The 16229-nt window shown below is 37.7% G+C and overlaps 1 protein-coding gene across 1 annotated transcript in view; it reads right to left on the bottom strand.

Moving 5' to 3' along the window:
- Positions 1–15914, bottom strand: part of LOC128194015 (methionine aminopeptidase 2B) — an 84773-nt gene extending 68859 nt beyond the window's left edge. The window contains exon 1 of the mRNA XM_052868443.1: positions 15878–15914. The gene's annotated coding sequence lies outside the window, so the exon portion shown is untranslated. The remainder of the gene's footprint in view (positions 1–15877) is intronic.
- Between the last annotated feature and the right edge of the window lie 315 nt (positions 15915–16229).

Genomic DNA, 16229 nt, shown 5'->3' with positions numbered 1-16229 from the left:
CACCGCCGGATCTAAACAACAAATATTGTTTATGAGCGGATTTAGTAGGTGCCTTTTGATCTTCGAACTGCTGTATGTACTGGCACCTTTGTCTTCCAGTGTGGGTGCATGCTGATCAAATTTATATGTACCTCCTACAATATGGTTAGTGCACAATGGTTCCACAGAAATGTCATATAGAGGTATAACACCCAATCCCAATTCATCATACTGAGCCTTAGATACAACCTCATAACATGAATCAGTTTCAAATGTAGAAACAATATCTATAACAGGCTCAGATTCATGTTCAGAGGGAGAATAAAAAACATGCTCAGCAACAATATGATTACAAGCATACCTATCATCAGCATAATCTTTAATAACACAGTCAACAGAATAATCAATTTGCGGTATGCTTACCTCCACTTCCTTGAAGATTGGTAGAGTGTGGGAAGATGAAGGTGGTCTACCTGGTTCAGAACTACTGCTTATTCTTGCATGGTCCTCAAAATATTCAGCATTCTCCTCAGGTGCAAGAGTGGCCATCTGCCCGATCTGATCACTCAGATTCTGCATGGCAGCTTGAGTTTCCTGCTGGATCTTCATGCTCTCCTGCTTGAACTTGAGATTCTACATGGTGATCTGCTCCAATAACTTCTTCAATGTAGGTTCAGAAGTTGAAGGCTGAGGAGTTGTTTGGGCAGAGGCATTATACTGCTGATTCTGATATTGCTGGACTGGTGGAGGCATGAAAGGACTCTCGAATGGTGGTTCTTGATAATGATCTTGTGGGGTATCGTACCGTTCATTGTTAAGATTGTTCCACTCAGGATCGTTGATGTATCCATATTGCTCAGGGGAGAATTTGCTCACAAACTGATGCTCAAGATATCCCCAATTGGTAACGGATCCTAGAGGAAGAGAGTCTTGCCAATCCTTAGCTGCTCCTTGTAATGAGTGCGGAAATGCCCTCAAGAAAATGTGATCAAAAGGGACATGTGGAGGCTTCATTGAAGAGCAAATGTTGTGGAACTCCTCCAAATGTCTATGTGGGCATTCTCCAGCAAAACCATGAAACTTAGGGAGCAGATATATCAGTCCAGTGCTAAGAACACAATAAAAATCATCCTTTGTAGGTGGGACCGACTCACGAGGAGTGAGCTTAGGAAATTGAGGATGATCCATATTTTTCTCAGTATTAAAATCAGCACAAAAATCAGAGTAATATGCAGAAAGAGAATCATAATTACAGGCACTCGCAGAATAAGCATTATTCACATAATTAAAATAGGTAGACATGAAAAATAAAAATAAAAACTAAAAACTAAAAATTACGAAACAGATAAAACAAAACACATTTATACATGCTACAAGCACACATAAGACAGAACATCAATAGTAAAAGATTTAATTAAAAAATTTTTTTTAATTTTTTTTAATTACAACTAAATACAGAACATAGCACAATTAAACATATATATACACAATATATATTAACACAGTAAAAATCTAAAACAAAAAACCTGGAACTGAAGTGACAACGCCGCCAAAATTTGCTGAAGGTGTCGTTGTCGCCTACAAAAATATACAAGACAAAACACACAAAACAAACATATTAACAGAACAAAACTTTATACAACAAAAATCTAAAACCAAACCTCCATTGGTCCCCGGCAACGGCGCCAAAATTTCATACGGCTGTCGCGGCCGATCAAATTTGATACACGAAATTAATGTAGTATAAGCTAGGAAGTGACTCCTAGGTCGTCTCTCAAGGACCAAGTTATGTCGGTTCAGTCTCAGATTTTTTACACGAAGTGGGGGGGTTTTGTGATTTTGTTTGGATGCAATAAAATTAAAGTGGACTGGAAATTAAATAGAATTTTTCGAAATAAATTTTAAACACTGTAAAAACTGGACGGAAAAAGATGGTAAAAATAGAAAACGTTTGAAAATAAAACGAACGGTAAAACAAAATTACAATATTTAACAGTGCAGAAAATCATTAACGGTAAATTTAACAGATAAAAACATTTAACTGGAAATAGAATAAAGACAATAAAAATAAAAACGTTTGAGTGAAAATGAAATTCATCAAAGATTCCAAATCTTAAATTAAAATCAACACACAAGCAAAGGTGACACACTACTACGATTCATAAATGAAAACTGAGAGGGAAGAGGAAGAGGCGTGAGCCTCCTCCCAAACGTGGGTTTCCTAAACTAGCAATCCTAAAATCTACTCTAAAATCTGATAAATCTACCCTCTGCTGCTGCTTCATTTATAGCCAAAATCTGAACTTTGTTACTGCTGATGTTGCCTCCCGTGACCTCCTTAATTCCAGCATTGGTTTTCTGATAGGGTGAGGGCCCCTCCATGCATCTACTCTTATCATCTTGTTCACCACTTTTACCGTGAACTTCTCCAAGACAAATGTTTCAATATGGTGTGTTTCTTTATCCAAGCCGTGACCAGCTACTGCAGCGTGGGAGAACCCAGGCCAAGGCCAAGACACCTCCTTTTCTTTGTTGATGTCACTGTTCCATTCTCCATCTTGTTTTGTCTTCTTCTTCAATACCATTCCAGCTGTGGGTTTTGAACGTGTTTGCTGCTCCTAGCTACTGGATGTTGCACCGTGAGTTATGTGCTTCTTCCAGCCCATACCGTGGTTTCTACAATGAAAAGAAGGAATCCTCAACCATCACTCATTTACTTCAATCACCGTGAGTACTCCCAGCTCTTGGAATCAGCCGTGTTTCTTCTTCCTGGCGTATGGACGTGGCTGTGTTGGTCTCCCATGGCTGCACCGTGACACCATCCAGGCCATGCCAGCATCCTGTACTTCCTGCTAGCCGTGAGCTTTCTCTTCATCAAGGAGGTGGATTCCCTATAAGTGCAGCTCCCCTTTCTTCACCGTGCACCTCTGCTGGTATGGTGAAACTAGACCGAGAGCTGCCCCTGGACGTGAGCGTCTGCTGCATTGAAGAACGCTGCCATAGTGTGTTTGCTTCTCTTCTTGCCTTCAACGTGTTCCTCTGGACGTGCTGGACAAGCTTTTACTGCTGGGACCGTGAAGCTTCTCCCTCTCCAAGCTGGACGTGCCGCGCTTGCTGGACGGCGTGAAGATGGTGGCTACTAGACGTGGGCTATGAGTGCCTCTTCATTCTTTCTTTGGCTAAATGCTGGAACGTGGAAGTGCAGCTCGTGAGCTCCTTTCCCCAAAGCTTTCTCTTAAAAAATTAAATTATCATCCTCTACTTCTTGGTGGCAGCTCTTTTCTAAGTAGGCCATGTCAACACTTCCACTAATTTGGAACTCCTCCTTTGGACGTGAGCAGACCGTGAGTGGTGGCACCATTTGGCAAAATTAATTTTCCAATTGGTTTTTGTGTTTTGTCCTTTAGCATGAAATGAGTTGCTTCCACTTATGTCAACTTTTCAATTTGAGAATAGTATTTTGTCTTTTAGTTGCAGCCCCACTTTTGTCATATGTTTGCCAACATAAATTCCATAGCCGTGTTTAGCATTTAGGAATGCATGTGGACGTGAATTTCCAACCAAGTGGCCCCATGTGTTGTCTCTTTTAGCATATTGTATCATTTCCTTCAATCAATAACAAGATAAGAAGAAGGGGCGTGTGGTTTTCAGATATTGTAGCAGCACATTTGTTAATTTCCAGCTATAAAACTGTGCCTCAAATCAATGTGGTCCTTTCATTCCATTTGCGCTTCAATGATTCCAATCCAATAAATTTTTCAATGGCCGTGTGACATGTTTTGGATTGCCAAATTTTTGCTTCTAAAATTTATGTCAAATTTATATGGAAGTCCCAAAACATTTCCAAAATTTTCCTGCAATTCATAATGCAAATAATTAGCTCAGATAATTCAAATTAGTTAAAATAAGAATTTCCGATCAAATTAAGCACAATTAGGAAAAACAGGAAAATATTGGTCAATTATGCACAATTCTCTAATTAAATCTAGCGCAATAAGCTAAGTGAAGTGAAGAAAATATTGACTCATCACACCCCCACTACTCATTTCAGAAACTTCTAACGTGACAGGTGGCGCTCGTGCATGCAGAGAGTGGGCAGAAGGTTTTTCAGAAAATTGGTTTTCTTCCCAAGTCAAACGGACGTTCTCTTATACACGAACACCTGTCTTCCACTACAAAACTCAGAATCTTCCATTTGTGACGCTTGGCAGTGGTGCATCAGATTTGTGAGTGGATTTTAATGGTTTGAGCAGTGATGTGGGTGCGTTTTTCAATGCACGGCAGAGTGGCTTAAATGTATTAAATCTGATTTGACAGATGTTTTGCAGTGTTAATTATCTAGGGCCTCACACAGTGCAGTGTGTATGATGAATCATTATTTACTTCACTTCACTTAGTTTATTGTACTAGAATTAATTGGGGAATTGTGCTTAATTATCCAATATTTTCCTATTTTTCTTAATTGTGCTTAATTCAATCAGAAATTCTTATTTTAATTAATTTGAATTGTCTGAGACTAATTACTTACATTATTGAGTGTAGGGAAAATTTTGGAAATAAAAATTGGGACAATTGGAAAAACATTCACACAATATTATTTATTTAGAAGAAGTTGTACTGCATTAATTTAATTTGTGTGTTGAGCAATGGAAAATTGAACAAAATTGGCTTAGAAGCATTACACACCACACGGCCTGGCAGCCAGCAGAAAAATTTTCTTTCTCTTTTAACAAATAAAGGACATCAATGGAAGTGCCATGTTGAATGAAGTAAAGCTCACGATTTTCTTTATTTGGAAGAAAAGGGTGCTATTTTAAGAGAATGTTTATACACTTTTGAAAATGAATTGAACTAGCACCGTGGATTGGTTTTGTTATTTCTTTTAAATGGTTTAACATGCAGGTTGCACGGCCCCATATCAACAATTTAATTTGGCACATTAGCAATTAAATTAAGGAAAGAAGGAAGCCTTCATCCTATGGAAACACACGCACGTCCAGCTCACAGGATCATCTTGGAGGGAGATGTTCGTCCAGCAAGTAATCATTTTGGTTGGAAAGAATGCACTGATGTAGGAGCTGGAAGAAGTGTTGTTGAATGAAGGAAGAAGAGCCACCACCTTCACGGTTCTTTGACTGCCACCAGGGAAAAGAAGAAGCTAGCAAACGGACACCACATGAAGGGCCCATGCATCCAAGCAGCACCAAAAGACACGCTTATTGATTGAAGGATTGTTGCACATCCAACACTTTTATTTGGGGGCATGTGATTGAAAGAGGGGCGGTACCTCTCAGCCACTTACACGAACACACATATTTCTATTCCATTTTGAAAAGGATGGCTGGAGCAGCTGCACTTTCCCGGTAGCAAGGCAAGGGTAAAGAGCTGCATTTCCACGGCCCACATGCAAAAGAGAGATTTTCAATTGGTAAATGGAAGTGTTGCTGTAGAAGCACAAAGGCACGGTTTAGCATCTTCATTTGAAGAAAAAAAAACACAAGGGACCACCACTCTTGCCAAAGCTCACGGTTTTTATCTTGTGCAGACTTTTTGAAGTGCTTTGTGGGAGCCCACAGTTTTGTGAAGTAATTGAAGGAGAATAACATGCTGAACAAATCATGACCATACATGAAGAAACCATACGGCCATGGACAATTTATTGCAGCAAATTCACTCACTATCTTGTGTTTAGCTTGGCTTCAATTCACGTAAAGAAAGAGAAGAAATGGAGAGTGATGTCTTGGCTTTAAGCTGCACACTTCACGACTTGCTAGAAGAGAAGAGAATAGGGACGTGTTGGACCAGCTATAGCCACCACAATATTTCTTGGCTGGGAAATGATTCTCAATTAAGGAGAGGAGCACGCTGGAATGCTGCAAGCTCATTCAGAATATTTGAAAGAAGATAAGAAACACAAGGAGGATGGTGTCATGGATGGAGAGGAGCTCACGGTTTTCACTTTGGCTTGGTGCAAAAAACATTTTGACATATTTTCTACTCAAAGCTCATGGCTCATGGCAGCAAGGAGATGCTTCATGGTTTTGGTCTAGTTGTTGAAGAAGATGTCCATTAGCTTGGAAGGGGCTGGAATGGTGTGCACAAGATGAAGAAGTCTCGGTCTAGAGCAGGAGAAGTAACAATGAGATGAAGAAGCCACGACTGAATTGGAATGCAGAGAATAATAGTTGCATACCTACAAGAAGTGAGGGCCCCCACCTATTTTCATACATCCAAGGAGTTGTTAGAATATTTGGTTAAGAAGTCTTCAGCCTACCGAGACAAAACTAAAAGTCTGGAAGAATAGGAGCTTCCTATTGAAGACAACATACAGCCATGGCAGTAGAGGAAGTCAGAGCTGCTGGAAGTGGAAGGGAAGCAGAGAAAGCATCCACCAAACACTACAAACGGACACGCAATTTGGAGAGGGCCCTACCCTATTTCTTTGGCACATATAGGAGTAGAAGAAAGTCATGAACCTAGGCACACAAAAACAAAACTGGAAGGTCACAGACATGTTTTATGCAGAGTATTCACACTATAAATTGGCAGCAGAGCAGAAAAGAAAACCATGAGTTTTAGGAGATTAGAGTTTTAGGAGTAGTTTAGGATAGCTGAGAAGAGGCTCTCGCCTCTTCCTCTCTGTTTTCCATTTTAAACAGTAAAAAAATGTAGTGTTTTATTTCTGAAAGCATGTAATTTGTCTCAGCAATTGGAGCAATTTGATCGGTTTGATTTTTATTCAGTAATTTTATTTCAAGTATTAAATCTTTGAAGAATTTTATTTTAGTCAAGTGCTTTTATTTTTTTATTTTGTAATTTAATGTTTTCTGAAACGTTAAAATTCTGTCAATGTATTTTACTATTCATCTCATTTTTCAAACGTTGTTTTTACTGTTCATTTTCACTGTTGCTTTGGGTAAATTTTATTTACACTGCTGTTATGTTTCTGCATGTTTATTGTTCCAGCATTTTAATTTCAAACACTGTTAAATTTTTCGTTTACTGATTTTTACCATCTTTTACCGCGCACTGCGTAATTTTCAGATGTTTTCTATTTTTACCGTCTTTTACCGTTTTTGTCTTATTTAAATTCTAGTTTCCAATTTTATTTTCCGTGTCAAGAACATCAACAAACCCCCCCCACTTCGTGTAAAAAATCTGAGACTGAACCGACATAAATTGGTCCTTGAGAGACGACCTAGGAGTCATATCCTAGTTATACTACATTCTTTATCTGTATCAAATTTGTATGACCGCGACAGTCGTATCAAATTTTGGCGCCGCTGCCGGGGACCAATGGAGGTTTGGTTTTAGATTTTTGTTGTATAAAGTTTTGTTCTGTTAATATGTTTGTTTTGTGTGTTTTGTCTTGTATATTTTTGTAGGCGACAACGACACCTTCAGCAAATTTTGGCGGCGTTGTCACTTCAGTCCAGGTTCTTGTTTTAGATTTTTACTGTTTTTGTTTTATTACGTGGTTGTAATATATGTTTTGTCTTTTATATTTTTATTGTGTTGTGTTTTGTATTATGTATGTTAATAAAAAAAAATTTTAAAAAAATTATGTTCTGTCTTTTGTGTGCTTGTAGCATGTATAAATGTGTTTTGTTTTATGTGTTTCGTAATTTTTAGTTTTTAGTTTTTATTTTTATTTTCCATGTCTACCTATTTTAATTTTGTGAATAGTGCTTATTCTGCGAGTGCCTGTGATTATGATTCTTATTCTGCATATTGCTCTGATTTTAATTCTGCTGAATTTTATGATGAAAATTATAATGATCATCCTCAATTTTCTGAGCGCGCTCCTCGTGAGCCGGTCCCACTAAGGATGATATTCATTGTGTTCTTAGCACTGGATTGATATATCTGCTCCCTAAGTTTCATGGTTTTGCCGGAGAATGCCCACATAGACATTTGGAGGAGTTCCACAACATGTGCTCTTCAATGAAGCCTCCACATGTCCCTCTTGATCACATTTTCTTGAGGGCATTTCCACACTCATTACACGGAGCAGCTAAGGATTGGCAAGATTCTCTTCCTCTAGGATCCGTTACCGATTGGGGATATCTTGAGCTTCAATTTCTGAGCAAATTTTCCCCTGTGCAAGATGGATACAACAACGGTCCTGGATGGAATGACCCTAACTTGGGATGGTACGATGCCCCACATCAATACCAAGAACCACCATTCCAGAGCACCTTTATGCCTCCACCAGTCCAGCAATATGAGATTCAGTAGTATGATGCTCCTACTCAATTAACTCCTCAGCCTTCAACTTCTGAGCCCACATTGCAGGAGTTATTGGAGCAGATGACAATGCAGAACATTCAGTTTCAGAAAGGGAACATGCAGTTCAAGCAAGAGAGCATGGACTTCCAGCAGGAAACTCAATCTGCCATTCAGAATCTGACTGATAAGATCAGGCAGATGGCCACTCTTGCACCTGAGGAGACTGATGAATATTTTGAGGACCAGGCAGGTACAAGCAGCTATTTTGAACCAGGTAGACCACTTTCATTTTCCACCAACATACCTCAATTTGATGATTATGCTGTTGAGAGGTATGTTGATAATCATATTGTTGCTGAGCATGTTTTTAATTCTCCCTCTGAACATGAATTTGAATCTGTTATTGATATTGCATATAATTTTGAAATTTATTCATGTTTTGAGGAGGTATCTACGGTTCAGTATGATAATTTTGGTGTTATACCCCTGCATGAAATTTCTGCAGTGCCAAATTGCACTAACCATGCTGCAGGAGGTACGTATAAACTTGATGAGCAGACACCCACAATTGAAGACAGAGGTGCGAGCACCCAGAACGATTTCAACATCAACAGGCACCTGTTAAATCTAGTCATCAACAATAATTGTTTGGATCCAGTCGTGGAAGACATTTCACTACTTGATCAAATTTGGAGGATGAAGCAGTTCGTCCTCAACAATTTCATACGGGATCCTGAAGAGAAGAACATCTCCCTACAAATCCAAAATTGGCAACTGCCACCCTGACCAGGGAAGTTTTCTTTTTCTTTCTTCCCCGTTTTCATATTTTTAGTGCACTTGTCCTTTATTTGTTTATTGTTTTAATTGATGATCTTATGCTTAGAAAACATCTAGGACAATGTAGTTTAAGTGTGGTCTCGGGGAGATTCTGCATTTTGTTTTCTTTTATGTTTGTTTTTTTTTATTAGTTTTCGAATTATTATAATTTAAAAAAAATTATTTTTGATAAATTATTTTATTTTAAGAGTGCAAAAAATTTTTCTTTTCAATTAAAATTTAATTGTTATATGATGTACATATATTTATTTTTCATATATTTAAAAAAATGTGTTTTGTGTTTTATTTGCTTCCTGATTCTTAGTGTTTTTACTAAAAAAAAAAACGTTTTTGTGTTTTGTTTCAAATCTGTTAATGTATGTTTTGTAAATATGTGCTTTGTTTGATGTTTTTGACATATGTGTTTTATCTGCGTTGATATTTTGATTCTGTATTAGGTCTTTTGTTTCGTTATTATGTGTTCTGTTTTTATTTATTTATTTAGTTTTTGTTAAAAAAATAAATAAATAAATAAATAATCATAAGAGCTGAATTTGAGGTAATGGACAGGAGGTGTAGTTTGAGCAGATACTAATTTCAGTGCATTTATTTATATATAAAAAAAAGCAAATATAACAAAAATACATAAAAACAAAATAAAAGTGTTCTGGGTTCGATCATTTCTGATCGTTAAATATTACAGACCATAATAAAAACATAAAAAAAAATAATAAAAGCAAAATAAAAGATGTTCAGGGTTTGATCATTATTGATCGTTAATATTACAGACCATAATAATAATAATAAAAAAAAAACATAAAGCTTTAAAATTGAAAGTTGTTGCTGGGTGGCGATCTTAGGGAGAGCTCCGTTGAGGGAGCTCTGGTTCGGAATGTAGGAGGCCTAGGCGGAGGGATTTGTCGCTCATCTCTGTCGTCGTCGATGATGATCGGGACGGGAAACAGGTCCAGCAGCCTCGGTGCCCTCATTACCACCCAGCCATATTCTTTCAAACAAAAAAAAAATTTGTGTTAATAATAATAAAAAAAATATCAATAAAAATTGAGGTGTGATCAGAGTCTTACCGTACATATATAGCGGCAGTTGTGAAAACTGAGTGCCAATGGGGTTTATCTCCGCTTGCCAGCGCCTGACCCGATTGCCGTGGTTGTTGAACCAGCAGTGCACGTTGTATTCGCTGGCATCTCCGAATGTCCTTAGTCGAGACGTGATCTCGACGACTTGCGCTCGGCTTGGATGAGTGACCCCATAATTGAAGATGTTGGTCATCATCTTGACCTGATCATCTGTTGGACGCCACCGCTGACTGGTGTATCTCTCGATTTCCATCTCGCTCATCATATTCTAAAACATGGTAAAAAAAAACAATAAAAAAAAACAGAAAAAAAAGAAGCGAAAAAAAAATAGATTAGTTCTATGTTTTCTTTATTTATTTTTGTTTCCTTTTAGATTTATTTCGTCCTGTCAGTCGTTGATTTTCTGTGTCTTGTCTCAGGTTTGTCCATTTTCCAGTTTTAGGTCCATCAGTTTTGTCCATGTTTAGGTCCAGGTCCTCGCATAGGGTCCTAACGGATCTAGGTCCAGTGTTTTGTCCTTTCTTTTTGATTTTAGTTTTTTTTTTTAGTTTTTTCTTTAGTGTGCTTAATAAACAGAAAACTGGAAAAGCTGAAAATGAAAAAAATTGTAGGAGATGAAAGAAGTTAGATCGGGAAGGGGGAGAGGACAAGTATTGCAGAAAAGAAAAAAATAAAAAAAATAAAATAAAGAGAGGGGCTGAGATGCAAAATATAGGATACAAAAAGGGAGAGCAGGAAAAGCAAGTAGGAAATGGAAACAGGAAATAAAAGCAGAGAAAGTGTAAAGGAAAGAATTTACATGAAGGAAAGAAGAAAGGTGTCGAGGATTTACCCGGAGAAGTAGGGTTGGCAGAGGAGCTCCTCGCGGATCTCAGACGCTCCAGACGGCGCGGTGGCAGAGGCTCTGCACAGCTCCAGACGCTCAGAGAGAGGGAAGAGAGGAGTAGAGAGAGAGAGGAGAGCAGAGAGAGAGGCTAGGTCAGGAAATGCTGCTCAGACGCCGATACTGGCCTATTTATAGCCAGATTTCTTTCCACTGTAGCAACAGTTCCGGTCGTTGCCACCGAAACTGTTGTCACAGTACCGGTTTCTCATTTTTCAAAAAAAAATAAAATAAATAAATAAAAAAAATTAATTAGCATCTAGTGATGGGTGCTAGGTGATTTCGACATCTGCTGATGGATGTCACTGATAACATCTACTGATGGATGTTACTTAAAATTTCTTCCCATTTTCCTAACTTTTTATTGCACTTATCTATATTATTTGACTGCTCTGAAATTGATAATCTGATGATTGTTACACACTGAGGACATTGTGTGATTTAAGTGTGGTCTATTGGGAAGAAATTTTCTTTTTTCTGTTATTTCTGTTAGTATGTATTTTGTGTGTTAAATTTTTTGTTTTTGAGTGTTAAATTTTTCTGTTTTAAGTTGTTTTAGTGGGTCTTGAGTGCAATAAATTTTACATTTTTCTCTTGATTTCTGGATTATCTAAGTTGTAGATTTTTCCTTCACTTACTTACTACTTATAGATTGTAATCCTTGCTTTTCTTTGCTTGGAAAGATGATTATACGTTTGAGAGGTTGATTTGATTGTGACGAATACCCTGTGTGAGATTTGAGCCACTTAATGTTCTTTCTTGTGTGAAATATGTCTCTTGATTTATTGCACATATGCCTTGGCTTGATTCTTTTTCATATACTTGATTGATATGCATGTTTCGACGTGATAAAGGCAATTTTATTCTTGAGCCTCTCTAGCCAAATAAGCCTACCCTGTTATTATCCTTTGATAACCCCTTTGAGCCTATACTTGCCCCATTTCTTTGTGATTGAAGCTCATACACTGATCCTAAAAAAATGATTATCTTAACCTTAGGAAAGTCTGGAGCTATAAAAATGTTTTGAGAATAACTGTGGTCTCCTTGGGAATTCTGATGAATTGGCTAGTTGGTTCCTCATCATGTTTTGAAATGATAATATATATCCTGTGATGTGATAAAAAAAAAAGAGACAGGATGAAAAAATTTATGAGAAAAAGAGAAAAATTGAAAAATAATTCTGTGAATAATGGAGTCGAGAAGAGGATTGAATTAGAGGTTTGGATGAGATTTCACTGTGTTTACATTTTTTCCCTAGTGCACCTCTATTTCTTCTAAGCTATAGCTACTTATCCAAATTTATCCTCCGCTGTCCTTGACCCCATTACAACCTAGTAAAGACCTTTGGATCTGAACATGCATATGTTTTAAGTGTTGATATTAGAAGCTTGCCAAGTCTGCTTGTGTTTGCTTTCTTGAGTGCATTGAGTTGAAAATTCTTTACCTTAGACACTTGAGAGAAACACTGATAATGCATCCGTGAGGTTTTGTTATTTTTGATTCACCTCTTGAGCTGATTAATTATTTTGCCATACTTTGAATTGCTTGGATGATTTCTGTAAGTATCTGTTTTTCTTGATTTTGTGTTGGATATTGTCTATTTATTTTCTCTGTCCAGAATTCGTGAGAACTATGTAAATTCTGTTTATTTTTCTTGTGAGTCTTTATTTTCTGTCTGCTGAGTTTGTGTTGTCACCTTCCTAAAAGTCCTTTGAACCATTCCCTGATTTGTGTCTTAATTTTGCCAAGGAGTGCAAAAGACTAAGTGTGGTCTATTTTGATGAATCATTATTTACTTCACTTCACTTAGTTTATTGTACTAGAATTAATTGTGGAATTATGCTTAATTATCCAATATTTTCCTATTTTTCTTAATTGTGCTTAATTCAATCAGAAATTCTTATTTTAATTAATTTGAATTGTCTTAGACTAATTACTTACATTATTGAGTGTAGGGAAAATTTTGGAAATAAAAATTAGGACAATTGGAAAAACATTCACACAATATTATTTATTTAGAAGAAGTTGTACTGCATTAATTTAATTTGTGTGTTGAGCAATGGAAAATTGAACAAAATTGGCTTAGAAGCATTACACACAACACGGCCTGGCAGCCAGTAGAAAAATTTTCTTTCTCTTTTAACAAATAAAGGACATCAATGGAAGTGCCATGTTGAATGAAGTAAAGCTCACGGTTTTCTTTATTTGGAAGAAAAGGGTGCTATTTTAAGAGAATGTTTATACACTTTTGAAAATGAATTGAACTAGCACCGTGGATTGGTTTTGTTATTTCTTTTAAATGGTTTAACATGCAGGTTGCACGGCCCCATATCAACAATTTAATTTGGCACATTAGCAATTAAATTGAGGAAAGAAGGAAGCCTTCATCCTATGGAAACACACGCACGTCCAGCTCACGGGATCATCTTGGAGGGAGATGTTCGTCCAGCAAGTAATCATTTTGGTTGGAAAGAATGCACTGATGTAGGAGCTGGAAGAAGTGTTGCTGAATGAAGGAAGAAGAGCCACCACCATCACAGTTCTTTGACTGCCACCAGGGAAAAGAAGAAGCTAGCAAACGGACACCACATGAAGGGCCCATGCGTCCAAGCAGCACCAAAAGACACGCTTATTGATTGAAGGATTGTTCCACATCCAACACTTTTATTTGGGGGCATGTGATTGAAAGAGGGGCGGTACCTCTCAGCCACTTACACGAACACACATATTTCTATTCCATTTTGAAAAGGATGGCTGGAGCAGCTGCACTTTCCCGGTAGCAAGGCAAGGGTAAAGAGCTGCATTTCCACGGCCCACACGCAAAAGAGAGATTTTCAATTGGTAAATGGAAGTGTTGCTGTAGAAGCACAAAGGCACGGTTTAGCATCTTCATTTGAAGAAAAAAAAAACACAAGGGACCACCACTCTTGCCAAAGCTCACGGTTTTTATCTTGTGCAGACTTTTTGAAGTGCTTTGTGGGAGCCCACGGTTTTGTGAAGTAATTGAAGGAGAATAACATGCTGAACAAATCATGACCATACATGAAGAAACCATACGGCCATGGACAATTTATTGCAGCAAATTCACTCACTATCTTGTGTTTAGCTTGGCTTCAATTCACGTAAAGAAAGAGAAGAAATGGAGAGTGATGTCTTGGCTTTAAGCTGCACACTTCACGACTTGCTAGAAGAGAAGAGAATAGGGACGTGTTGGACCAGCTATCGCCACCACAATATTTCTTGGCTGGGAAATGATTCTCAATTAAGGAGAGGAGCACGCTGGAATGCTGCAAGCTCATTCAGAATATTTGAAAGAAGATAAGAAACACAAGGAGGATGGTATCATGGATGGAAAGGAGCTCACGGTTTTCACTTTGGCTTGGTGCAAAAAACATTTTGACATATTTTCTACTCAAAGCTCATGGCTCATGGCAGCAAGGAGATGCTTCATGGTTTTGGTCTAGTTGTTGAAGAAGATGTCCATTAGCTTGGAAGGGGCTGGAATGGTGTGCACAAGATGAAGAAGTCTCGGTCTAGAGCAGGAGAAGTAAAAATGAGATGAAGAGGCCACGACTGAATTGGAATGCAGAGAATAATAGTTGCATACCTACAAGAAGTGAGGGCCCCCACCTATTTTCATACATCCAAGGAGTTGTTAGAATATTTGGTTAAGAAGTCTTCAGCCTACCGAGACAAAACTAAAAGTCTGGAAGGTTAAGAAGTCTTCAGCCTACCGAGACAAAACTAAAAGTCTGGAAGAATAGGAGCTTCCTATTGAAGACAACATACAGTCATGGCAGTAGAGGAAGTCAGAGCTGTTGGAAGTGGAAGGGAAGTAGAGAAAGCATCCAGCAAACACTACAAACGGACACGCAATTTGGAGAGGGCCCTACCCTATTTCTTTGGCACGTATAGGAGTAGAAGAAAGTCATGAACCTAGGCACACAAAAACAAAACTGGAAGGTCACGGACATGTTTTATGCAGAGTATTCACACTATAAATTGGCAGCAGAGCAGAAAAGAAAACCATGAGTTTTAGGAGATTAGAGTTTTAGGAGTAGTTTAGGATAGCTGAGAAGAGGCTCTCGCCTCTTCCTCTCTGTTTTCCATTTTAAACAGTAAAATAATGTAGTGTTTTATTTCTGAAAGCATGTAATTTGTCTCAGCAATTGGAGCAATTTGATCGGTTTGATTTTTATTCAGTAATTTTATTTCAAGTATTAAATCTTTGAAGAATTTTATTTTAGTCAAGTGCTTTTATTTTTTTATTTTGTAATTTAATGTTTTATGAAACGTTAAAATTCTGTCAATGTATTTTACTATTCATCTCATTTTTCAAACGTTGTTTTTACTGTTCATTTTCACTGTTGCTTTGGGTAAATTTTATTTACACTGCTGTTATGTTTCTGCATGTTTATTGTTCCAGCATTTTAATTTCAAACACTGTTAAATTTTTCGTTTACTGATTTTTACCATCTTTTACCGCGCACTGCGTAATTTTCAGATGTTTTCTATTTTTACCGTCTTTTACCGTTTTTGTCTTATTTAAATTCTAGTTTCCAATTTTATTTTCCGTGTCAAGAACATCAACAAACCCCCCCCACTTCGTGTAAAAAATCTGAGACTGAACCGACATAAATTGGTCCTTGAGAGACGACCTAGGAGTCATATCCTAGTTATACTACATTCTTTATCTGTATCAAATTTGTATGACCGCGACAGTCGTATCATTTTATTTTTCAAAAATAAAATGAATGGTGTGGTGCTATAAAATGAAACCCATTAATATTGTGCTGTAAAATGCTTTGGTAATAACACATGAAATCAATTTAAACATCACCAACGGTATAGGTGGCAGAGGGTTTAAACTTACGCAACCCGTGAGTTCGAAGACGAGATTGACAGCCAGATCAACGACAAATTGACGCAATGGCAAGATCAACGGCGATGACAAGATTGACGACGAAGGCGAGATCAAACGACGACAAGGAAGGCGTGACGGAGGCCGAGATCGACGACGAACGACGGCGCGACAAAGGCAAGATCATACGATGAGATTGAAAGCGAGAGCGCGAGAAAGGAGATGAATAGTGAGAACGAAAGCAGTGAGTGAATCAGTTCAACGAAAGCTCTAAAAACCTAATCTGGTGAGGCCTAAAAAAGTTTCTTCTCAAACTCGCAAAATCGGAACCCAACTCGTGATTTCAGGCGAGTTTTTAACGAGC

This window comes from Vigna angularis, chromosome 9 (assembly GCF_016808095.1).
Source record: "Vigna angularis cultivar LongXiaoDou No.4 chromosome 9, ASM1680809v1, whole genome shotgun sequence".
In the NCBI taxonomy this organism is placed as follows: Eukaryota; Viridiplantae; Streptophyta; class Magnoliopsida; order Fabales; family Fabaceae; genus Vigna; species Vigna angularis.
Note: the sequence above shows the minus strand (reverse complement) of the source record. Positions and strands in the feature narration are given on the sequence as shown.